The sequence below is a fragment of the Salmo trutta genome, chromosome 13 (genome assembly GCF_901001165.1).
Source record: "Salmo trutta chromosome 13, fSalTru1.1, whole genome shotgun sequence".
In the NCBI taxonomy this organism is placed as follows: Eukaryota; Metazoa; Chordata; class Actinopteri; order Salmoniformes; family Salmonidae; genus Salmo; species Salmo trutta.
Genome location: NC_042969.1, coordinates 30760071 through 30776678, shown reverse-complemented (window position 1 = coordinate 30776678; position 16608 = coordinate 30760071). Strand labels below are relative to the sequence as shown.

Sequence of the window (16608 nt, the reverse complement as noted above, 5' to 3'; positions counted from 1 at the left end):
AAAAATATGAACGGAGCAAAGTACAAAGAGATCCTTGATGAAAACTTTCTCCAGAGCGCTCAGGTCCTCAGACTGGGGTGAAGGTTCACCTTCCAACAAGACAATGACCCTAAGCACACAGCCAAGACAACGCAAGAGTGGCTTTGGGACAAGTCTCTGAATGTTCTTGAGTGTCCCAGCCAGAGCCCGGACTTGAACCCGATCGAACATCTTTGGAGAGACCTGAAAATAGCTGTGCAGCAACGCTCCCCATCCAACCTGACAGAGCTTGAGAGAATCTGCAGAGAAGAATCGAATAATCTCCCCAAAAACAGGTGTGTCAAGCTTGTAGCGTCATGCCCAAGAAGACTTTAGGCTGTAATCGCTGCCAAAGGTGCTTCAACTGAGTAAAGGGTCTGAATACTTTTGTAAATGTGACATTTCATATATATATTTTTATATATATATATATATATATATATATATATATATATATATATATAAATGTTGCTTTATCTTTATGGGGTATTGTGTGCAGATTGATGAAGGAAAAAACAATTTCATACATTTTACAATAAGGCTGTAACATAACAAAATGTGTAAAAAGTCAAGGGATCTGAATACTTTCTGAATGCACTGAATACACAAAACTTGTCATTAAGTTAATAAACCCCATTCAGCTAACACCTGTTATGAATACAAAACTAGTCATAAAGTTAACCTCTCTCGGGTATGTGGGACGATTTCGTCCCACCTACGTAACAGCTACTGAAATTCCAGTGGCGCGATTTTTGAATCGTTAGAAATACTATTACTTCAATTTCTCAAACATATGACTATTTTACAGCTATTTAAAGACAAGAATCTCGTTAATCTAACCCCACTGTCCGATTTCAAAAAGGCTTTACAACGAAAGCAAAACATTAGATTATGTCAGCAGAGTGCCCAGCCAGAAAAAATCATACAGCCATTTTTCAAGCTAGCATATCATGTCACATAAACCCAAACCACAGCTAAATGCAGCACTAACCTTTGATGATCTTCATCAGATGACACACCTAGGACATTGTGTTATACAATACATGCATGTCTATTCAATCAAGTTCATATTTATATCAAAAAACAGCTTTTTGCATTAGCATGTGACGTTCAGAAAAAGCATAACCCCCGCAAACTTCCGGAGAATTTACTAACAGTTTGCTAAATTACTCACGATAAACGTTCACAAAAAGCATAACAATTATTTTAAGAATTATAGATACATTACTCCTCTATGCACTCGATATGTCCGATTTTAAAATAGCTTTTCGGATGAAGCACATTTTGCAATAATCTAAGTACATAGCCCGGCATTACAGGGCTAGCTATTTAGATACCCACCCAGGTCAGCCTCCACCAAAATCACATTTCCTATAAGAAGAATGTTCTTACCTTGCTTGTTCTTCATCAGAATACACTGCCAGGACTTCTACTTCAATAACAAATGTTGGTTTGGTCCCAAATAATCCATCGTTATATCCAAAGAGCGACGTTTTGTTCGTGAGTTCTAGAATGCTTCTTCACGGTCTCGCGCATGGCGCATTGGCGTGTCAAAAATGTCTAAATATTCCATTACCGTACTTCGAAGCATGTCAACCGCTGTTTAAAACCAATTTTTATGCCATTCAACTCGTAGATTAGTGATAATATTCCGACCGGGAGTATGCATTGAGCCTAAACAGCCGAATAAAATTTCTCCTCAGAAGCGACTCATGCACGCGCCTCATTCAAAGGTCCTCGGAGCAGCCACTTACAAAAGGTGATAATGTGTTTCAGCCTGAGGCTCCCTCGTAAACCTTCAGGTTTTTCGCGGGTTCTGAGAGCCTATTGGAGCCCTGGGAATTGTCACGTTACAGCTAAGATCCTTACTTTTCAATAAAAAGATGCAAGACGCACGACTCCTTGTCAGACAGGGTACTTCCTGCTTGAAACCTTGTCAGGTTTTTGCCTGCCATAGGAGTTCTGTTATACTCACAGACACCATTCAAACAGTTTTAGAAAATTCAGAGTGTTTTCTATCCAAACCTGAACAATAATATGCATATTCTAGCTTCTGAGTTGGTGTAGGAGGCAGTTAAAAATGGGAACATATTTTTTCCAAAATTCTCAATACTGCCCCCTAGCCCAGACAGGTTTAAACCCCATTCAGCTAACACCTGTTATGAATACAAAACAAGTCATAAAGTTAAACCCCATTCAGCTAACACCTATTATAAATACAAAACTAGTCATAAAGTTAAACCCCATTCAGCTAACACCTGTTATAAATACAAAACTAGTCATAAAGTTAAACCCCATTCAGCTAACACCTGTTATAAATACAAAACTAGTCATAAAGTTAGAAATCTACTAAAATCCCTGAATTCCACCATTCCTGTCTGCAACTCATAGGAGTAAACCATAGTGATACACATGTTAGATATACAGTATATTATAATGTGTGTCACGAATCCCCTGCCTGCTCGGGCGGCGCTCGGCGGTCGTCGTCGCCGGCCTACTAGCCACCGCTGATCCCCTTTTCCTTTTCTGTTGGTATGTCTTATTGTTTGCACCTGTTCCTTATTTGTGTGTGTTGATTTGTGGTTATTTAAGCCTGTTTAGCACGCCCAGGTTTGTGTGGGATTATTTTATCGTCAGTGTGCTTGTTTGATGTGCTGGCGATCTGCTTGGATTATTTTCTTTCCGGACTGTGTGCCCGTTGTGTATGGGTTGGTAATTTTGTTTCCTCTTTCCAGCATAAGGCGCTAGTCGATTCATGCGCAGCTGGAAACTTTATGGATCGTGGGCTCGCATTAAGGCTAGGGATTCCCCTGGTGTCGTTGGGCCAACCTTTCCCCGTGCACTCCTTAGATAGCCGACCATTAGGGTCAGGACTGGTCAGGGAGGCCACGGTGCCACTGGACATGGTAACGCAGGGGGATCATGGGGAACGGATTAGTCTCTTCCTCATTTATTCGCCTGCGTTTTTGGTGGTGCTGGGGATTCCCTGGCTGGCAAATCACAATCCTGATATTTCGTGGAGACAGGGGGCTCTCAGAGGGTGGTCAGAGGAGTGTTCAGGCAGGTGTAAAGGAGTTTCCATCGGTGCGACGACGGTGGAGAGTCCAGACCAGGTTTCCACTGTGCGCATTCCCTCTGAATATGCCGATTTGGCTATCGCCTTCTGTAAAAAGAGGGCGACCCGATTACCACCTCATCGACGAGGGGATTGCGTGATAAACCTCCAGGTAAACGCTACACTTCCCAGGAGTCACGTGTACCCATTGTCACAAGAGGAAACGCTGGCTATGGAGACATATGTCACGGAATCTCTGAGAGAGGGGTACATTCGGCCCTCCATGTCACCCGTCTCCTCGAGCTTCTTTTTCGTGAAGGAAAAGGATGGAGGTCTGCGTCCGTGCATTGATTATCGAGGTCTAAATTCCATCACAGTGGGGTTTAGTTACCCGCTACCTCTCATCGCTACGGCGGTGGAATCATTTCACGGAGCGCGTTTTTTCACGAAACTGGATCTCAGGAGCGCGTACAATCTGGTGCGTATCCGGGGAGGAGACGAGTGGAAAACCGCGTTTAGTACCACATCGGGCCACTATGAGTACCTCGTCATGCCGTATGGGTTAAAGAATGCTCCAGCCGTATTTCAATCCTTTGTCGACGAGATTCTCAGGGACCTGCACGGGCAGGGTATGATGGTGTATATTGATGACATCCTGATCTATTCCGCCACACGCGCCGCGCATGTATCCCTGGTGCGCAAGGTGCTTGGGCGACTGCTGGAGCATGACCTGTACGTTAAGGCTGAGAAATGTGTGTTTTCCAAATGAGCCGTTTCCTTCCTGGGGTATCGCATTTCCACCTCTGGGGTAGTGATGGAGTGTGACTGCGTTAAGGCCGTGCGTAATTGGCTGACTCTGACCACGGTAAAGGAGGTGCAGCGGTTCTTAGGGTTTGCCAATTACTACCAGAGGTTTATCCGGGGCTTTGGTCAGGTGGCTGCTCCCATTTCCTCACTGCTGAAGGGGTTCCAGCGCCCTTGCGCTGGTCAGCAGAGGCGAACAGAGCTTTCAGTCGTCTGAAGGAGCTGTTTACCGACGCTCCCGTGCTGGCTCATCCGGACCCCTCTTTGGCATTCATAGTGGAGGTGGACGCGTCCGAGACTGGGGTGGGGGCCATGCTATCACAGCGCTCGGGCACGCCACTTTCTTTTCTAGGAAGCTCGGTCCGGCGGAGCAGAACTATGACGTGGGGGACCGGGAGTTGTTAGCTGTAGTCAAGGCTCTGAAAGTGTGGAGACATTGGTTTGAGGGAGCTAGCACCCTTTCCTCATCTGGACTGACCACCGTAATCTCGAGTACATCCGGGCAGCTAGGAGACTGAATCCACGTCAGGCCAGGTGGGCCATGTTCTTTACCCGATTACGGTTCACAATCTCCTATCGGCCAGGTTCACTTAACACGAAGGCCGACGCACTGTCCCGCCTATATGACACCGAGGAGAGGGCCATCGATCCAACTCCCATCCTCCCAGCGTTGTGCTTGGTAGCACCGGTGGTATGGGAGGTGGACACGGAGATCGAGCGGGCGTTACGGTTGGAACCTGCACCATCGCAGTGTCCAGCAGGTGTTCAGTACGTGCCGCTTGGTGTCCGTGATCGATTGAATCGATGGGCCCATAATCTCCCCTCTTCGGGTCACCCTGGGATCGAGAGGACAGTGTGGAACCTGAGGGGAAAGTACTGGTGGCCCACCTTCGTAAAGGACGTGCGGTTTTATGTTTCCTCCTGCTTGGTGTGCGCTCAGAGCAAGGCTCCTCGACACCTGCCTAGAGGGAAATTACAGCCCCCCCCCCCGTTCCACAGCGGCTGTGGTTGCACTTGTCAGTGGACTTCCTCACCGACCTTCCCTTATCTCAGGGGAACACCACAATCCTGATTGTTGTGGATCGGTTCTCGAAGTCCTGCCGTCTCATGCCCGGTCTCCCTATGGCTCTGCAGACTGCGGAGGCCCTGTTTACCCATGTCTTCCGGCACTACGGGGTGCCTGAGGACATAGTTTCTGATCGGGGTCCCCAGTTCACGTCCAGAGTTTGGAGGGCGTTCATGGCAAGGTTGGGGGTCTCGGTCAGCCTGACCTCGGGTTTCCACCACGAGAGTAATGGGCAGGTGGAGAGAGTGAACCAAGAGGTGGGTAGGTTTCTAAGGACGTATTGCCGGGACCGGCCCAGGGAGTGAGCGAGATACGTCCCATGGGCAGAGGTAGCCCAAAACTCCCTCCGTCACTCATCAACCAATATGTCACCGTTTCAGTGCGTGTTGGGCTACCAGCTGGTCCTGGTTCCTTGGCACCAGAGCCAGACCGAGGCTCCTGCGGTGGAGGAGTGGGTGCAGCGCTCAAAGGACACTTGGAGAGCCGTCCAAGACGCACTCACTAAGGCGAGTGGACGGCAGAAGAAGAGTGCTGACCAGCACCGCAGTGAGACCCCTGTGTTTGCACCAGGGGATCGAGTCTGGCTCTCGGCTCGAAACCTACCCCTCCGCTTGCCCTGCCGGAAGCTGGGCCCGCAGTGTGTAGGGCCGTTTAAAGTCCTGAGGAGGATAAACGAGGTGTGTTACCGGTTACAACTTCCATCTTACTACCGTATTAACCCCTCGTTTCATGTGTCTCTCCTAAGGCCGGTGGTGGCTGGTCCTCTGCAGGAAGGTGAGGTGCCGGAGGTCCCTCCACCCCCTCTGGACATTGGGGGGTCCCCGGCGTATACGATACGCGCCATTCTGGACTCCAGACGTCGGGTGGGGGGCCTACAGTACCTCGACGACTGGGAGGGGTACGGCGCGGAAGAGAGGTGCTGGGTACCTAGGAAGGACATTTTGGACCCCTCACTACTGAGGCATTTCCACCGCCTTCATGGGGATCACCCTGCGCCTCGTCCTCTGGGTCGTCCTCGAGACGGTGGCAGCGCGCTGCGGGAGCCGCGCGTCAGGAGGGGAGTAATGTCACGAATCCCACCGAAGGTGGCTCCACCGCCTGCTCGGGCGGCGCACGGCGGTCATCGTCGCCGGCCTACTAGCCGCCGCTGATCCATTTTTCCTTTTCTGTTGTAATGTCTTATTGTTTGCACCTGTTCCTTATTAGTGTGTTTTGATTTGTGGTTATTTAAGCCTGTTTAGCCAGCCCAGGTTTGTGTGGGATTATTTTATCGTCAGTGTGCTTGTTTGATCTGCTGGCGATCTGCTTGGATTATTTTCTTTCCGGACTGTGTGCCCGTTGTGTATGGGTTGGTAATTTTGTTCACACGCCTGTTGTGTTGGCGTCGACCGTGTCGTACCAGAGAAAATAAATCTAATTTTTCCTTACCTCTGCTCTCTGCGCCTGACTCCTACCACCACTCCTAGCATTCTTGACAATGTGCTCGATTTAATATTGTGTAGTAGACCAATTAGATGTCAAACACACACCCACACACTCAACATTATTACTACTGTACACACACACACACGCACAAAACACACACACTAACACACACACTGTGCTCTCAGGTCCTGTGGACACGGGCTGGGCTTTGCGCCATGCTGATCTCCTTCATACTGAACCCTGCTGAGATCTGGCACTGCCTTCCCCTCTCCAGTCAGCCTCTTGTTCTGAGATCTGGCACTACCTTTTTCTCCCCAGTCAGCCTGTTGTTCTGAAACCTGGCAGATCCTTCCTCTCTCTAGTCAGCCTGTTGTTTTGAGGTCTGGCACTGCCTTCCTCTCTCCAGTCAGCCTGTTGTTCTGAGATCTGGCACATCCTTCCTCTCTCTAGTCAGCCTGTTGTTCTAAGATCTGGCACATCCTTCCTCTCTCCAGTCAACCTGTTGTTCTGAGATCTGGCACTGGGTTCCTCTCTCCTGTCAGATCCTTCAGAGCTCCCATGGATTAATGAACTTGATGTTGTGTGTGTGTGTTTGTGTGTGAGAGAGCGAGAGCTATATAAGGCCCATCTGCATGTGTGTGTGTATGCAAGTGTGTAATTGTATGTAGCTGGCTTTGGTATTTGATTCACAGTGGAAGATCAGAACAACACAAGGATATTTATCAGGAGTAAAAACCTTTAAGTCTGAGTACAATTTCACCATTCCACCTTTCATCAGCCACTACCAAGATGCCGTAGCGGTCAGACATCTTTGTCCTCATCTTTGTCGTGTCCCATGTATATATCTTTTATATATTTTTTCTTCTAATATCTTTTTTATATTTAACTTCAACTTCAAAATACTCTCCTGCTTCCCGCCTCACCCAATGTGATGTGGATCTGCTTTTTTCTAAAATATTTTTCTTTACTTAGGAATCGGGACCCCCAACAGAAGCTAGCCAGCTGACTAGCTACTAGCTAGTAGTCAGCTAACCACTGCTAGCGGTCATCAGCTAACTTTTAGCTCGGAAAACTCTTGCCAGTTTGCACAACGCGATTCAAACCAGAGCATACCGGACCTATTTTCTCTCCATATCCCTGGACTCTCACCGCAAGCTCTAAACCTTTTCACCTGCATCATCGCAGCTGGCTAGCTGCAATCCGAGTGTCTACTCTTGGCTAACGTCTCTGTCCCGAAGCAAGCAGCAATTAGCCTGGAGCTAGCCCATGCTAGGCCCATCAGCCACTCCTGGGCTACAATACCTATTTTGCCAATTGGCCTGGACCCATTTTACTGCCGGTGCGGAGCCCCGCCGGTCCTTCATGACTGGACTACCGACGTAATCTGCCCGAGGGTGGTATTCAACTGGCCTCTCCGTCGCAAAGTCCCCGGAAAGCCCATTTGCTATCCTGCTAGCCGCGGCCCGCTAGCTGTCTAGAGCATATTGGCTGTTAGCTGAATAGGTCCATCAGACAATTTCTTGGGCCACTATACCTATTTTTGCCAATTGGACTGGTCCCCTTTACCACACGGAACCCTACTAATCAAACACGACTGGTCTACCGACATAAACGCATGAGGAGGCTCTGCACGAGGAGGCTATAAACAGACTTCCTCCGTTGCGACGTCCCTCTGAGACCCATCTGCTAGCTTGCTAGCCCCGGCCCGCTAGCTGTCTGAATCGCCGTGTCTCCAACAAGACTCAATACTTACTGAATCCTTACGATCACTCGGCTACGCATGCCTCTCCTTAATGTCAATATGCCTTGTCCATTGCTGTTCTGGTTAGTGATTGTCTTATTTCACTGTAGAGCCTCTAGCCCTGCTCAATATACCTTATCCAACCCTTTAGTTCCACCTCCCACACATACGATGACATCACTTGCTTTAAATGATGTTTCTCGAGACAATCTCTCTCATCATCACTCAATGCCTGGGTTTACCTCCACTGTATCGACATCCTACCATACCTTTGTCTGTATATTATGCCTTGAATCTATTCTATCGCGCCCAGAAACCTGCTCCTTTTCCTCTCTGTTCCGGACGTACTAGACGACCAGTTCGTATAGCCTTTATCTGTACCCTTATCCTACTCCACCTAATGTTTCTCTGGTGATGTAGAGGTTAATCCAAGCCCTGCAGTGCCTAGCTCCACTCCTATTCCCCAGGTGCTCTCATTTGTTGACTTCTGTAACCGTAAAAGCCTTGGTTTCATGCATGTTAACATTGGAAGCCTCCTCCCTAAGTTTGTTTTATTCACTGCTTTAGCACACTCTGCCAACCCGGATGTCCTAGCCGTGTCTGAATCCTGGCTTAGGAAGACCACCAAAACCCCTGAAATTTCCATCCCTAACTACAACATTTTCAGACAAGATAGAACTGCCAAAGGGACGGTGTTGCAATCTACTGCAGAGATAGCCTGCAGAGTTCTGTCTTACTATCCAGGACTGTACCCAAACAATTTGAGCTTCTATTTTTAAAAATCCACCTTTCCAGAAACAAGTCTCTCACCATAGCCGCTTGCTATAGACCACCCTATGTGAACTGATTGCCCCCATCTATCTTCAGAACTCGTGCTGCTAGTTGACTTAAACTTGGACATTCTTAACACTCCGGCCATCCTACAATCTAAGCTTGATGCCCTCAATCTCACACAAATTATTAATGAACCTACCAGGTACAACCCCAAAGCTGTAAACACGGGCACCCTCATAGATATCATCCTAACCAACTTGCCCTCCAAATACACCTCTGCTGTTTACAACCAAGATCTCAGCGATCACTGCCTCATTGGCTGCATCCGTAATGGGTCTACGGTCAAATGACCATCCCTCATCACTGTCAAACGCTCCCTAAATCACTTCAGCGAGCAGAACTTTCCAATCGACCTGGCCCGGGTATCCTGGAAGGATATTGACCTCATCCCATCAGTAGAGGATGCCTGGTAATTCTTTAAAAGTGCCTTCCTCGCCATCTTAAATAAGCATGCCCCATTTAAAAAATGTAGAACCAAGAACAGATATAGCCCTTGGTTCTCTCCAGACCTGACTGCCCTTAACCAACACAAAAACATCCTGTGGCATTCTGCATTAGCATCGAATAGCCCCCGTGATATGCAACTTTTCAGGGAAGTTAGGAACCAATATACACAGGCAGTTAGGAACCAATATACACAGGCAGTTAGGAAAGCTAAGGCTAGCTTTTTCAAGCAGAAATTTGCATCCTGTAGCACAAACTCCAAAAAGTTCTGGGACACTGTAAAGTCCATGGAGAACAAGAGCACCTCCTCCCAGCTGCCCACTGCACTGAGGCTAGGAAACACTGTCACCACCGATAAATCCACTATAATTGAGAATTTCAATAAGCATTTTTCTACTGCTAGTCATGCTTTCCACCTGGCTACCCTTACCCCTGGCCAAGGTTTTAGACTTTTGTCAATCACCACATTCTTATCGGCAGACTCAACAGCCTTGGTTTCTCAAATGATTGCTTCCCCTGGTTCACCAACTACTTCTCTGATAGAGTTCAGTGTGTCAAATCAGAGGGCCTGTTGTCCGGACCTCTGGCAGTCTCTATGGGGGTACCACAGGGTTCAATACTCGAGCCGACTCTCTTCTCTGTATAAATCAATGATGTCGCTCTTGCTGCTGGTGATTCTCTGATCCACCTCTATGCAGACGACACCATTCTGGTTACTTCTGGCCCTTCTTTGGACACTAACCTCACTAGGGTAGGGGGCACTATTTTAGAAAGCGTACCCAAAGTAAACTGTCTGTTACACAGGCCCAGATGCTAGGATATGCATATAATTGGTGGATTTGGATAGAAAACACTCTAAAATAAAATAATGTATTTGAGTATAACAGAACTGCTATGGCAGGCAAAAACCTGAGAAAAATCCATCCAGGAAGTGGGATTTTTTTATGTTTGTAGTTTTCTATTGAATGCCATTACAGTATTCATTGACTTAGGACTGAAATTGCACTTCCTATAGCTTCCACTAGATGTCAACAGTCTTTAGAAATTGTTTCGGGCTTGTATTCTGAAAAATGAGGGAGTAAGACCACTCTGAGTGAGTGGACCCTGGGAAGTCCCCAGACCTGTTATCTGCGCACGACCGAGAGTGCACCTTCCTTGTTTTTCTTTTATATTGACGAAGCTATTGTCCGGTTGAAATATTATTGATTATTATGACTAAAAACAACCTGATGATTGATTATAAACATCGTTTGACATGTTTCTACGAACTTAACTGATTCTGTTTGGATTTTTCGTCTGCCTGTTGTGACTGCCTTTGAGCCATTGGATTACTGAACAAAACGCGCCAACAAAACGGAGGTTTTTGGATATAAAGAGGGAATTTATCAAACAAAACAAACATTTATTGTGAAACTGGGAGTCTTGTGAGTGCAACCATATGAAGATCATCAAACGTTACATTTTCATCAAACGTTCATCAAACGTTACGATACATTTTATCGCTATTTCTTACTTTTGTTACTCCAATACTTGGCTGGTAACTGTTTGTAATGTTTTGTGTGCTGGGCACTGTCCTCAGATAATCAGATGGTATGCTTTCGCCGTAAAGCCTTTTTGAAATCTGACACCGCAGTCAGATTAACAAGAAGTTAATCTTTAAGCCGATGTACAACACTTGTATGTTTAATGAATTTTTATTATGAGTATTTCTGTTTTTGAATTTGGCGCTCTGCAATTTCACTGGATGTTGGCCAGGTGGGACGGTAGCGTCCCACATACCCGTAAGAAGTTAAGAGCAGTTGGAGGCCACGGAAGGAGAGTTGTATGGCATTGAAGCTCATCTGGAGGTTAGTTAAGGGCTTGTAAGTAAGTATTTTGCTGTAAGGTCTACACCTGTTGTATTCGGGGGAAATATGTGTTCTAGTGTTGTATTCGGCGCATGTGACAAATAACATTTGTTTTGATTTTATTTTAATTGATTAAACCAAGATATAACTCTTTTGCCTGAATGCCAAGCGTCACATCTAGAGGAAACCTGGCACCATCCCTACGGTGAAGCATAGTGGTGGCAGCTTCATGCTGTGGGCTATTTGCATTGCTGCCCCCCCCCCCCATTTGTTTTTACACTGCTGCTATTCACTGTTTAATATCTGCGCATAGTCACTTTACCGCAATCTACATGTACACATTACCTGGACTAACTTGTACCTTGTATATATACTGTAGCCTCATTATTGTTTTTTTTTTTGTGCTACATTTTAATTACATTTTTTTACTTTAGTTATTTAGTAAATATTTTCTCAACTCTATTTCTTGAACTGCATTGTTGGTTAAGGGCTTGTAAGTAAGCATTTCACGGTAAGGTCTACAACTGTTGTATTTGCACGACATTGTAGCCTAGAGTCCAACTGGTGGCAGTTGCTGTGGTGCTAGACTGAAGCATGCCTGTATCTCTCTCAGATTCACTTTCTATGATCTCTCTCCCTCTCTCTGCTCTGATAGACATGAGCCTGCAACTACCATCAAAAGCAGAAACCCACACACTGCTCTTGCTAGTATCACTGCTCTATATTAAGCTTTACGTATCGGCCTCAGGGCCTTTGTCAGAGCTTTGCATCATTGGGTGAGTCATTGAAACTGGAAAGCTTTTTTAGGACTATCATTTCCTCCTCATATTGTGCAATATGTGTCTCCTCCAACACCTCCACACACCTAGCCTATTGATGTTTTCAATACGAGGTAGTTTTTAATTATCTCACATTCTCAGTTTGCCAGTGTCAAAATAGCCTGACATTTAAATCATTTGTGCAGTATTTAAAAAGATTCTGCTGAAGTCTCTGTCATGTAAAAATGACATAGAATTGCATGAAATGCGTTTTTATAAAAGGCCCAATGTTTCCCAGACCCTATGCTACAAAAACTATTTTGCAAGCACCTCTACTCTGCTGCTCTAGTCTAGACCACTACGCAAATGTGATGATATGCATGCAAAGCGTAATTATAAAGGTGATTTTCCGGTACCTCACAGCTCCCCAGTTCACCCGACTCTTGCTCTCACCATTTGTTCAGGCACCTCCCAATATACAAATTAAGCACTGGGGAAAATAGTACCTGTGCAATGTTGTAGACCTTTTTTCCTTCATAAAGAACCTAACATGAGGTATGTAGCTCAAATCGTTTGTGAGTTATTGAAGTTTGAATGTCCCAAATATTGAATCTGAAATCAACTTAACCAGGGTAAAGCACCGACCGGGCTTCTGTAGCCATGCGAAAATGGAAGTATAGCGCCAAACCTACCGAGTTGATTTACTATTTCAGGAATGTTTTAATTATATGCCTACTTTTCACTGTATTTATTACAACTTCATGTTAAATATTAACCACGGTCGGAAGCCATCGTCAGTTATATCCACATACACTTCTAATTTTCACTTTAGTGTTAGTTTCCTTATACTTTGCATTCCATTACATCGTTAGTTTACCTTTCTTTCTTCTGTCACGTTCATGTGGTTGTTCCGTGTCTGCAGAGTGTCTGTAGTGGCGCCTCTAGCACTGAGATGCAGTGCCTTAGACCACTGAGCCACAAACAGAACCAGAGTGTCTGTAGTGACGCCTCTAGCACTGAAATGCAGTGTCTTAGACCACTGAACCAGGGTCTATAGTGACTCCTCTAGCACTGAGATGCAGTGTCTTAGACCACTGAGCCACAAACAGAACCAGAGTGTCTGTAGTGACACCTCTAGCACTGAGATGCAGTGCCTTAGACCACTGAGCCACAAACAGAACCAGAGTGTCTGTAGTGACGCCTCTAGCACTGAGATGCAGTGTCTTAGACCACTGAGCCACAAACAGAACCAGAGTATCTGTAGTGACGCCTCTAGCACTGAGATGCAGTGCCTTAGACCACTGAGCCACTCAGGAGCCCAGAGAAGTGGATTTATATTGAAAATGTTTAAATCTACTCTACTTATCGGAAGAAACGGTTGGACTTTCATTGAAGTTTATGTTTTTGGTAGCAAGCGTCACCATCTCTGTGCTCTGCAATTTGATGGAGAAGAGGAGGTTATGAGTACATCCCAAATGTCACCCTATTCCCTAACTAATTTTGACCAGGGCCTATGGGGATTTGATGATGGAGAGCTTGTAATCAATGTTTATTTCAACGTCAGCAGACTGAGACAGCCAGAGTTCATCTGTAGAGTCCTGCTCTGTGAGCGTTCCAGACTTCAGTGTGTAATAGTGTGTAATCTGACAGGCTGACTAGATTAGGCCCAACAGTGACATTAATCCTCACAGCAGGTCGTTAAATGACAGCAGAATTACAGTTAACATGCAGACCCTAATCAAAATAAACCATCACATTAAATCAGTCTGCAGGGACATGGCTGTGACCAGCGCTGGTTATTTCTATTGTCTTCTAAAACCACCTTCATTGGCAGAATGTAACACATTTATACAGCCAATTCAATCCCAGATATGACCACCCTCTGGTTAGAGACCCTGAGGATTATGGTTAAATCACATTCTGTCTGTCCCCACAGATACCATGCAGACATGGCGTGAGCATGGTGTTAGCAGCGCCAAGGTTGTGGTTCCAATTCCTGCATTGGGTGAAATACACTTGAAATGTATTCAATCTCTGCACTGTAGATCATTTTGGTTACAATCCAGGACCTACGTGGTCCAGGACCTTCCTGGTAATAGCACTTCTAGTATTTTGAACTATTTGACCTAGGTGTGTCTAGCTGTAGATCTGTCCAACCAGTTTTTCTATCACTGCTCTGTTCTGTTCTATTCTGTCCTGTCCTGTTCTATTCTGTCCTGTCCTATTCTGTCCTGTTCTGTCCTGTCTGGCACCCTGCATGATATAATTTTATAATGGTCTCTTCTCTGATAACTGATACAGTTCTATACCGTTCTCTTCTCTGATAACTGATACAGTTCTATACCGTTCTCTTCTCTGATAACTGATACAGTTCTGTACCGTTCTCTTCTCTGGTAAGTGATACAATTCTATACTGGTCTCTTCTCTGATAACTGATACAGTTCTATACAGTTCTACACCATTCTCTTCTCTGATAACTGATACAGTTCTATACTGGTCTCTTCTCTGATAACTGATACAGTTCTATACCGTTCTCTTCTCTGGTAACTGATACAGTTCTATACCGTTCTCTTCTCTGATAACTGATACAGTTCTATACAGTTCTACACCGTTCTCGTCTCTGATAACTGATACAGTTCTGTACTGGTCTCTTTGATAACTGATACAGTTCTATACCGTTCTCTTCTCTGATAACTGATACAGTTCTATACTGGTCTCTTCTCTGGTAACGGATACAATTCTATACCGTTCTCTTCTCTGATAACTGATACAGTTCTATACTAGTCTCTTCTCTGATAACTGATACAGTTCTATACTGGTCTCTTCTCTGATAACTGATACAGTTCTATACTGGTCTCTTCTCTGATAACTGATACAGTTCTATACCGTTCTCTTCTCTGGTAACTGATACAGTTCTATACCGTTCTCTTCTCTGGTAACTGATACAGTTCTATACTGGTCTCTTCTCTGATAACTGATACAGTTCTATACTGGTCTCTTCTCTGATAACTGATACAGTTCTATACTGGTCTCTTCTCTGATAACTGATACAGTTCTATACCGTTCTCTTCTCTGGTAACTGATACAGTTCTATACCGTTCTCTTCTCTGGTAACTGATACAGTTCTATACTGGTCTCTTCTCTGATAACTGATACAGTTCTATACTGGTCTTTTCAGAGCAAGGTGATAACCGATGAGTTTATTTCTGTCGTCCAAAGTGGTGTCTGCATCCCAAATGGCACCCTATTCCCTATAAATGTGACTATATTTTGACCAAGGCCGATGAGGAATACAGTGTCATTTTGGGACTCAGATAATGATGTGAGGGAACTGTACTGTTCAACCTTCATTCATGAACTAGATCTGCATTCCTACACTCCAGCTGTGCTTTTCAGGATTATTAGATCTACTGTATTTTCATACATTATCTTTTCTCTTACTAGATCCCTATTCTATTACATTATCCAAATATTAAAAGGTCAGGTTATGTGTCTCTGATAAAGGAAATGTATACAAGTCGATGATTTATTATTTGGCAACAATACATTTCCAAGTGTTTAGGGTTAAGTTAGGAATTAACTCCGAAATCTTAAGGTTAGGCATTAACTCTGAATCGTCAATGTAAGGGTTAAAGTTAGGCATTAACTCTGAATGGCTAAGGTAAGGGTTAAGGTTAGGCATTAACTCTGAATGGTTAATGTAAGGGTTAAGGTTAGGCATTAAGTCTGAATGGTTAAGGTAAGGGTTAAGGTTAGGCATTAACTCTGAATGGTTAATGTAAGGGTTAAGGTTAAGCATTAACTCTGAATGGTTAAGGTAAGGGTTAAGGTTAGGCATTAACTCTGAATGGTTAATGTAAGGGTTAAGGTTAGGCATTAACTCTGAATGGTTAAGGTAAGGGTTAAGGTTAGGCATTAACTCTGAATGGTTAAGGTTAGGCATTAACTCTGAATGGTTAAGGTAAGGGTTAAGGTTAGGCATTAACTCTGAATGGTTAATGTAAGGGTTAAGGTTAGGCATTAACTCTGAATGGTTAAGGTAAGGGTTAAGGTTTGGGATTAAGGTTAGGCATTAACTCTGAATGGTTAAGGTAAGGGTTAAAGTTAGGCATGAACTCTGAATGGTTAAGGTAAGGGTTAAGGTTAGGCATTAATTCTGAATGGTTAAGGTAAGGGTTAAGGTTTGGGATAGACTTAAAACAAAAATCTCAAAACAACTTACTATTGCTGGATTCAAACTTGCAACCTTTAGAATCAGAGGCAGAAGTCTTCAAACAAAAATCTCAAAAACAACTTTCTGTTGCTGTATATGAAACCTTTAGATTCAGAAGCAGATGATTACACCCAAATTCCATCCCAATCCACAACACCCAAGCAAAACCAAAACCTACTTGAAGGTAACAGCGCTCACTGTTGCCCCTAGTAGCCGGTTTCCACGTCATTTCCCAACATCCTCAGACATGGATGGACATCGAAAACTGACTTGTATCACGGTGTGACCTGGCAAGTGAAGTGAGTGGTTGTGATGTCTCGGTAGTGTGGTTATAAGTACCCTCTCCTGATAAGAAGAGGAGCACTACAGTATAAATAGACTGTGTGTGTGTGTCTTGGCTGTG

General features: G+C 44.9%; 1 protein-coding gene across 1 annotated transcript in view; it reads right to left on the bottom strand.

The window, feature by feature from the left end:
• LOC115205627 (beta-2 adrenergic receptor-like) overlaps positions 1-16351 on the bottom strand; it is a 49263-nt gene extending 32912 nt beyond the window's left edge. Inside the window, exon 1 of the mRNA XM_029771807.1 lies at positions 16215-16351. The gene's annotated coding sequence lies outside the window, so the exon portion shown is untranslated. The remainder of the gene's footprint in view (positions 1-16214) is intronic.
• Positions 16352-16608: the final 257 nt, after the last annotated feature.